General features: G+C 39.3%; 1 pseudogene; it reads left to right on the top strand.

The window, feature by feature from the left end:
- Positions 1 to 2,513: 2,513 nt before the first annotated feature.
- Positions 2,514 to 3,210, top strand: LOC107157675 (annotated as a pseudogene).
- The last annotated feature ends 5,815 nt before the right edge of the window (positions 3,211 to 9,025 follow it).

Raw genomic sequence — 9,025 nt, 5'->3', positions numbered from 1 at the left:
GCAACTTAAAATACTACTATAGCTGGGGATACAACATGGATTTATTTTTTCTGTGGGAGAGCCAGTCTCATGGTTTTCATTCTGTTTTTGTTTGTTTGTTTCCCCTTCACCAAACTACCCAACACAAAGCCACAGGATTTACCATTTGGATAAGTACTCACTCTTGGCTTCCAGACTTGACAATTTCTTTTGTGAAAAGAGGAGTGGTGGGAAGCCAGAAACTCTGTCCCTGTCATTGTTTTATTCAAGAGCTCTCACTGATGGTATTGAAACAACCCTCTGCTATCTTTTCTGAAACTTTATTCCATCAAATGATTCCTTTTTCTTCTGAATTAACAACTACCAATACCACTTGGAAATGCTTAGTCTAAACTTTAAAGACATGCTTAGATCTTTCTCACTTTTGAAAACATACCAATAGCTTCTTTACCTTATTTTTTTCCCCTCAAAAAAGCAAAAAGCACATTTTCACTTGCAGTATGAATTTCCTAGACATATCATATTTTGAATGATATCTGGAAAACTTTACTTGGATATTTTGCCAATATCTCAGGGTTAAAACTTTAAATATAAATTTATTTTGAAATCCTCTTCTCTCTCCCATTCTCATTTCTAATTTCTCAGTAAAGTTTATTTTTTCAGTCACACAAGCTCAAAAATAGAAACTAATCCCTAACACTGTGACATAAGATTGAAGGCCCTGTCTTATTCATCTTTCTTCAGTGTGTTTCACATTACCTTGATTGATAACAAGTGGCAAGTACATGTTTGTGTATGGTTAAATAATGAATCCTGAGTGCTTCTTTTCTGTCATCACCCACATGTAATTCTTCTGACTTTGATTATGGAATGTCATTTCAAATCATTTTTGTACCAGGGATTGAAGCCATGGGTGCTTAATCACTGAACTGTATTTACATCCCCAGGCCTTTTAAAATTTTTTATATGGAGACAGGGTCATGCTAAGTTGTATAGAGCCTCACACTAAGTTGCCGAGACTCGCTTTGAATTTGCAATCCTCCTGTCTCAGCCTCCCAAGCCATTGGGATTACAGCCATATGTCACCATCAATTCATGTCTTAATGTCCATAATAAATAAAGAAATGGCCCTTGACATAAGGAAAGGGATCACAATCTAAGGAGCAGGCAAAATCTTGATGAAATTTGGAGACAGGACAATTCAGAGGGTCCTTCTGAACAGTCATCCAGATGGTGGAGTAGGGAGCAGCCTCCACAGAGACCAGGAGTACTTCTGTCTCACCTTCCTTTTTCATAGTGAACTGTCTGAGGCTGTGCTTCTCAGAGAAGGAGAAGAAAGGATTAAAAGTATAGCACTCAAGGCACCTTAAGAGCAGCTCATCCTTGCACAATATTCCTGTGACAGATTAGCTCATAGCCTGATAAGAGCAGTATAAATCAAGAGACCCATATGGGCCAGCTGAAGGTAGCCAGCCCACTCAGACCTCCAGATGAGGAAGGGTACTGTTAGACCCAAACCCTTATCATTCCCAAAGCCTCTGGACCTCTTTCAATTTTCTTCCCAGGATAACAAAATATTTCTCCTGTCTTCTAAGATTCAAGGTGTGTTCTGCTTTTGAAAAGCTCTTCAAAGATCCTGCCTTTCATTTGAAGAAGCACCCACAAATATCCATCTTCTTCCTGGTGTCCCCAGTCTCTGTCACTAGGGTGAGATAATCATAGTCCTCTCCAGAGGAACCAAAACAAAGAAAGTCCTTTTGAGCCTTTACAAAGAAAAACAACAGCAAATAATTCAGTAAGGGAATGGCAGACACCATGGCTTTAAAATGAAATTCTCTTTGGGGAGGGAAGAAATTATTGCTCTTGGCAGCTGTCAAGGGCTTCTCTGCCTCTATATCTAGTGCTTCCTGAAGAATGAAACTAAAGAATCCTCAAGTCAGGTCCTGTCCAGGTCTGAAGAGTAGAGGGCTGGGCATTCCTTGGGTCTACATGGAATTGGCCAAACCAAACCCTTATTATTCCTGAAGCTCTCCATATAGCCTTGTCTTCTAAACACAGAAGAAAGGAAGCAAGAGAGGAATTAAAGAAGGAAGGGACAAAGTGTTCCATTAGGTAAATACGCTTTTGGAGGTGGAGTAGATTAGTGTCTGTAAACAGGGATCCTACTGTTGGACTCTGTGGCTCATAGTCCTGGCATTTCTACTTACTGGCTCTGTATAATCTAACCACTCTGTTCTCTCTAATCTCCATTTGTTATTGGTGAAATATCTAGGAGAATACTAATTACTCTTCAGTATTTTTTAAAAGAATGAAATGAAATGATGAATGTAAAAGCATTCAACATAGTGCCCAGCACAGGACACATGCTCAGATAATTGTTGTTGTTAATGACAATGATGATGTTGATGATGTTAATAATTTTAACGATGTGATGTTGTTGTTGTTGATGATGTTGATGATGATGATAATGATGATGATGTTGGTGATTATTTTTAAATTTCATTGAGACAGGTTTGGGCTCCAGTGTAAACCCGAAGTCCACCACATCCAGGATACATACTTTCTGTGATCATATACTTTAGTACTTCATTGTAAGATAGTTTATATTTCCAGTTTGATTGGGATATTTTTTATGGCATCGTCCAGCAATGACTCCACTGCACTGATCTCTGAATTCCTCCTCATCTGCTTCCCTAACTACCAGAGTTGGCAGCACTGGCTGTCCCTGCCCCTCAGCCTCCTCTTCCTCCTGGCCATGGGGGCCAACACCACCCTCCTCCTCATCATCTGGCTGGAGGCCTCCCTGCATGAGCCCATGTACTACCTGCTCAGCCTCCTCTCCCTGCTGGACATTGTGCTCTGCCTCACTGTCATCCCCAAGGTCTTGGCCATCTTCTGGTTTGACCTGAGACCCATCAGCTTCTCTGCCTGCTTCCTCCAGATGTTCATCATGAACAGTTTCCTGACGATGGAGTCCTGCACTTTCATGGTGATGGCCTATGACTGCTATGTGGCCATCTGCCATCCACTGCAGTACCCTTCCATCATCACTGGCCAATTTGTGGTCAGGGCTGCTGTCTTGTTATAGCTAGAAATGTCCTCTTTTCTCTTCCAGTTCCCATCCTTTCTGCTAGACTAAGATACTGTGCAGGAAACATCATCAAGAACTGCATCTGTATGCTGCCATATCTATGCCCTCCCCTGCTCTGTGTAACTCAGCCTCCATCCTGAGCTGTGGCTGGTAAAGCTTCTCACAGTTTTCCAGGCATCTAGGAAAAGACAGCTATAGAGTTTTTTTTTTTTTCATAGAAAAGTGTGTTCCAAAATTTTGTGATCTCCTTCTTAATCATGCCACATCTTAGTGCAGTATCTCCAGTGCATATTTTACAGTGGTAGCCTGTTTCTTGGGAGATAAAAAATAAGATTTCAGGCCCAGATTTTTCCAAGCATCATTTGTCAACTTTTCCAATTGAGCTATCCTACTTCTTTTGTATACTTATCTTTGCTGAATAAATTATATTAATATTTATTAATATTAGTTATTTTATATTTGAAATCTTTCAACAATTTTCATACATTACAGAAGTTTCAATTTCAGATTTTTCATGTTCATACTTTTCAACTTACCCTGAACTTTCTTTGCTTTCTCTGCCACTATAGCCAAAATGAACTGCTCATTATTTCCTGAGTGCTCTTTATGCCCATGTTGCTGTCTCTCTTTCACCATCTGACACTTTGGATATCACCCTTCTTTTACTCATATATTCATTTGCCAAACCCCATCTTTCCTACAAGGCTTAATTCACAGGCCACCTTCTACAGAAGGAGTTTCTTCCAGGTCCTCTCAGCTGTCATTACTTTGTCTCTCAAGTAGCTGTATTTCTCAGACAATGTCCTAATCTTCTTTTAAGCTGAGACAGTATTTTATTCATCTTTCTAATTCTACATGATTACTTTTATTTTTCTATATGTAGGGAAATCAAGATTAAAATGTGTGCAACAAAGTGGATTTTTAATGTTACATATCTTTCCTTCCTCCCTTTGTAATTACATGTAAACAACAATCATGTCTTATGCCCTTAATGTTTTTTCCCCCATGTCTTTATTTTTTCCTCTACTGAGGATTGAAACAGGGGTACTTTACTACTGACCTACATCCCCATTCCTTTCTATTAATTAATTAATTAATTAGTTTATTTTTGGTACTAGGGATAGAACCCAGTAGCACTTTACTACTGAGTTCCATCTCTCCTCAAACCCTTTTTAGTCTTTATTGTGAGGCAGGGTCTTGCTAAGTTACTTAGGTTGGACTAGAACTTGAAATTCTCCTTTCTAAGCCTCCCAAGTTGCTGAGATTACAGGCACGTGCCCCTGAGCCTGGTGCTATTATTGTTCTTACAGTACCTAACACAGAGTCTTATTTCTATAGCCAGCTCTAAATTAACTTTTATACAGTGAAGACTAGCACTAGGATAGTCTGGATCGTTAGAATTTGATTCTCATATCAGACAATTTGGCTAAATTTGTGTACTCAGGTTTCATGAATTTGGGCTAAGCTCATGGACCATGGGTTTCTTTACCTTGAAAATGGTGGTACTGATCTTATTATTGTTGTTTTGAAGAACAAATAAACTAATTGTGAAAGTTTTTTTTGGAATAGTTCCTTAAATTTATGCATTTCAGATTATACACACTTTGAGTTGTTATTGCTTTTATTAACATTTCCCTAGACATATGGCTTCCCCTACTGTCCTGTGATTAAGAGTCAGCTCACTGCCAAATGCTCCATTTAACTTGGATAGATGGTATCCATGTCACTTGATTCCTCCTCTGTCCCTATAGTTGTTTTAATTATACTTTATTTTCTTTTTAAAAAAATATTATTTAGTTGTATATGGACATGATACCTTTATTTTACTTATTGATTTCTATGTGTTGCTGGGGATTGCACCCAGAGCCTCACAGATGCTAGGCAAGTGCTCTACACTGAGATACAACCCCAGCCTCCACAGTTTATTTGCTTGGGAAATTCTTTTGTTTATGTGAGAATTATAAAGTTGGAATCCAAAACTATTGGGTTTCCCATAAAATTGTCAATTGGACAAACTCTATCTATATCCAATTCAGTCTGGATATTCCATAAAGTTTCTCACAAGCATCCCTTCTGAAATGCCACAGGACGGCTATCAGTGATAGGAGACTACAATGCCACCCCATGCTCATATACTTTTGAGGCTACCTGGCTTCCAATGCCAGTTCCTCCCAACCCATCCCCAGTTCTTTCCACATTAAATTTTGACATAGTTCAGGGACCAAGACAGGCTCTGACACAGTAATCATAAAACAGAAATCTGCTTTCACCACACCCCCAAGCAGTTTTCTTGGTAAATTATCTTTTTGATTCCTGTCCACATAGTATGCTGATGCTTGATTACTTTGTAACCTCTTCCCTAAGCGTAAAGAGAATTGACACTCTCAGTTTAGCTGTGAAATAACACAATAAGAATCCACAAATTCTGCAATACATGTTTTCTCTAGACAGTCTTGTTCAAGCCTCGTTTTAGTTCAGTTTCCTTCTTGGGATAGAATTGCTCCTGTAGTCTCTCTCAGAATCAGCCGTGACCTGACACTTTGTCTAAAAAATGTTGCTAAGCTTTTATTATCCGTTTCTACTGAAGCATTCTCAGTAGAAAGGAGTGATATTGTCCCCTGGTGTTATCAATCTTGTCTGTTTTTACTTTTTGTTGTAATTTCCCTTTCCTTTGATTTATTATCATTCTTGAGTGAGGACTTCTGTACAGGAACACTGATAATGCATAAACCAGGCAGTCATGGGACCCTCCCTGGGTCCATTCCTTTTGTCCAGGAGGAGGTGGTAGTGTTCCAAGGGTAGAGTATAATAGAACCATCTCTTCTCCTTGGCATTATTTATGGGCAGTTCTAGCTTGGACCAGCGAGGTGAGGTTGCCATCCACCTCAAGGTGTTCTTCAGAAGACAGAGAAGCACAAAAGGACAGGTCTTTTTTTGTCCAGTTGTGCCCCATCATCTGAATCTGACTGCTATCTCAGTCCTGAAAATTAGGCCTTGGGAAGTAGGAAAGAGAAAGGGCTGTGCCTCAGCATCCTCTCCAGCTCCTGTGCTCCTTTTTCAAAACTCTGCAGCTTTTTAAGGCATTTTTCTCATTACTACTGCACATATGCAAAGAAATCCTGGACTCATCTCAGCAAGTGAGTCAGATTTTCATACTCTAGTCATGCTCTATAATTAATAATGAATAATTCATCTGCTCATTTCAATTTTCAATCAAGACACTACACTGTGGGTACTAATAAGGGAAGTAATATGTCTCCAACATGTCTAGTTTTGGCACACTGGCTATAGGGTGGTGGTTACCAGAGTCTGGGGAGAGAAGTGGCCAGGGAACTGGGGAGAACAGGTACAATCCATGTTACAGTTAGATAGGAGGAATAAGTTCTAGTGCTCTGTGGCACAGCAGAATGATGCATTTTATATATATAGTTAGAAGAGATTTGGGATGTACTTACTATAGAGAGATGATAAAAGTTTAAGGTGCTGTATTTGCTAATCTTCCTTAGCTGATTATTACCCAATATATACATATATTGATATGAATTGAAAAATCACCTGGTATTTTAAAAATGAATATAAATGTAGTGTGTCAATCAAAAATAAAATTAATTGGGCTGGGGATGTGGCTCAAGCTGTATGCACTCGCCTGGCATGCGTGCAGCCCGGGTTCGATCCTCAGCACCACATACAAACAAAGACATTGTGTCCGCTGAAAGCTAAAAAAAACCAAAATATTAAAATTCTCTCTCTCCTCTCGCTCTCTCTCTCCTCTCTCTTTAAAATAAAATAAAATAAAATAAAAAAGTATTGACAGTAAAAAAAGAAGAAGGGGTTGGGGATGCGGCTCAAGCAGTAACATGCTCGCCTGGCATGCGCAGGGCGCTGGGTTCGATCCTCAGCACCACATAAAAATAAAATAAAGATGTGTCCACCAAAAAATGAAAAATAAATATTAAAAAATTCTCTCTTTCTCTTTAAAAAAAGAAGAAAAAGAATAAAGATAGTTCCTGAATTAGGATGGCTTGACTTTTTATTTTTTGACATTATAGTAGTGTTACAGTAGAAACCACATTTCAAATTTTGAATTTTGATCTTTTCTGGGATAGTGATGCTGGTATGATTCTCTTTTTTGATGCTGGGTAACAGCAGTGAGCCACAACTCCCAGTCAGGGGCCTGATTATAAGGTAAACATCTGATACTCTACAGTGTACTGTTGCTAAGTTATGATGTTTGGTAGGTTAGGTGTCTTAAGCATATTTCCAATTTTATAATATTTTCAACTTAAAATTAGCTTATTGTCATGTGATTGTAGGTTAAATGCTAAATTCTTATTTAAATGTATTTTTTCTAGGAGTATACCTAATATCTAAAACAGAGGTCTCTCTGTCCTATGTCTAGAAATGCTTGTTTCCAGATGCATATATTCTTTACCTTGAATGCTCCAAGTTGTCTTGATTTTCCTCAACTTTCTGTCTCTCTTCACTGTTATCCCATATTAAATTTGTCTTCTGTGTTTTCTTTTCCCATCCCTGAGGAATGGCCTTATGGTCCAATGTTCAGATGGCTAAAAAGGCTTTGCTGCTGTGGGCATCTGGGACAGGGAGGGTCAGAGGGAAGTGAAAATATCCTCTGGAGCCCCCAAGGGGTTGAGCCAAATGGTGCACCAAATGGCCATAAATGGTGGTTATAGTACAGTGTTGAGCTGTTTGGTCTACTTCAGAACCAGGGAAACTATGAATAGGCCAATAATGAGGCATGTAGGGACTCAGGAGTCCGATATAAGTATGAAGAAGAAATTCTTCTGGTAGGTCTATAGAGGGTCTGGAGTTTCAGATTAAGTTTCTGCCAATTTCTCCAAATCAGCTTCTTCCCTATTTTTCTATGGGGGCAAAGTTTTTGAACATGAACTGTACACTACTGTCTTGTCCAGAGACTAGTTGTGCCAGGTCAGTAAGATAGGTCCCAGACAGGCCTAAAAAAAAAAAAAAACGTGGCCAGAGACAGCATGGAGGACATATGATTTGTTTGGGAAAGCTTACAAGAGACCAGAGCCTGCACTAAGGAGAGATCAGTGGTGACAGGCTGACAGCACCTCAGTCCTTATGGTGCTTTTCCAGGCAGTGCCTCCCCTCCCTCATGGTGTTTGGTCCAGTGGTGGCCAGCTGGATGAGTGATGTGTATCTTTCCTTCAGTGCCCTGAGTTCCGTGCCCATCCCCATTCAGAGAGGGATTTTATATGTTAGGCTGCAGAAGCAGTGACATCATCAGTGTTAACTTGTTTAGTTTGCTGGTCTGACCAGCATCCTGAGAAGTACCTGGTGTGCATGCAAAAAAGTGTCTTCCTACAGATAATACTGACTTGTCTTAGTTCCTAATGTGCATAAGAGACGTCCATTTCCTTAAAGATAATATGTATCTGGACTTTCTGGTCCAGGATTGTCCTTATTGATCCCTTAACTGACTAGATATTGGGAACAAAAAGGGGGCACTCAGGTACATGGTAGTTTACTGTCCCTCTTTGGTCTAGGAATGATACAATTACCCATTTAGAAAAACTGAGATTTGCAGGGTGAGGGGTTTTGAATTACACCTACACCTTCATTGTTGCCTATGGCAGTTGGAGACCAGGAAATCCTCAATGAGTTCATATTCCCAAATACAATTTAAACTCCCTACAGAAATTTGCCCTGGAGGCACCAGATGAGATAGGACCAGTAATCCTAGCTGCCTTCATATCACCCTCCTGTCTCATTCTGCCTCATCTCTTGGTGCTGTCTCCTGCTTTCATGGTTGGGACACATTATCTTTCCAGTTGCTAGTTATGGAGTCAAGTCTATCTTTGGCTCATTGACCAAGGAGAAAAAACTTAATGGGGAATTGGAAACAATTCAGATGATGTTTTATATATATATATATATATATATATATATATATATATATATATATATATATAT

This window comes from Marmota marmota, unplaced genomic scaffold (genome assembly GCF_001458135.2).
Source record: "Marmota marmota marmota unplaced genomic scaffold, marMar, whole genome shotgun sequence".
NCBI lineage: Eukaryota > Metazoa > Chordata > Mammalia > Rodentia > Sciuridae > Marmota > Marmota marmota.
The sequence above is the reverse complement of the archived record's forward strand: the minus strand, read 5'-3'. Positions and strand labels throughout refer to the sequence as shown.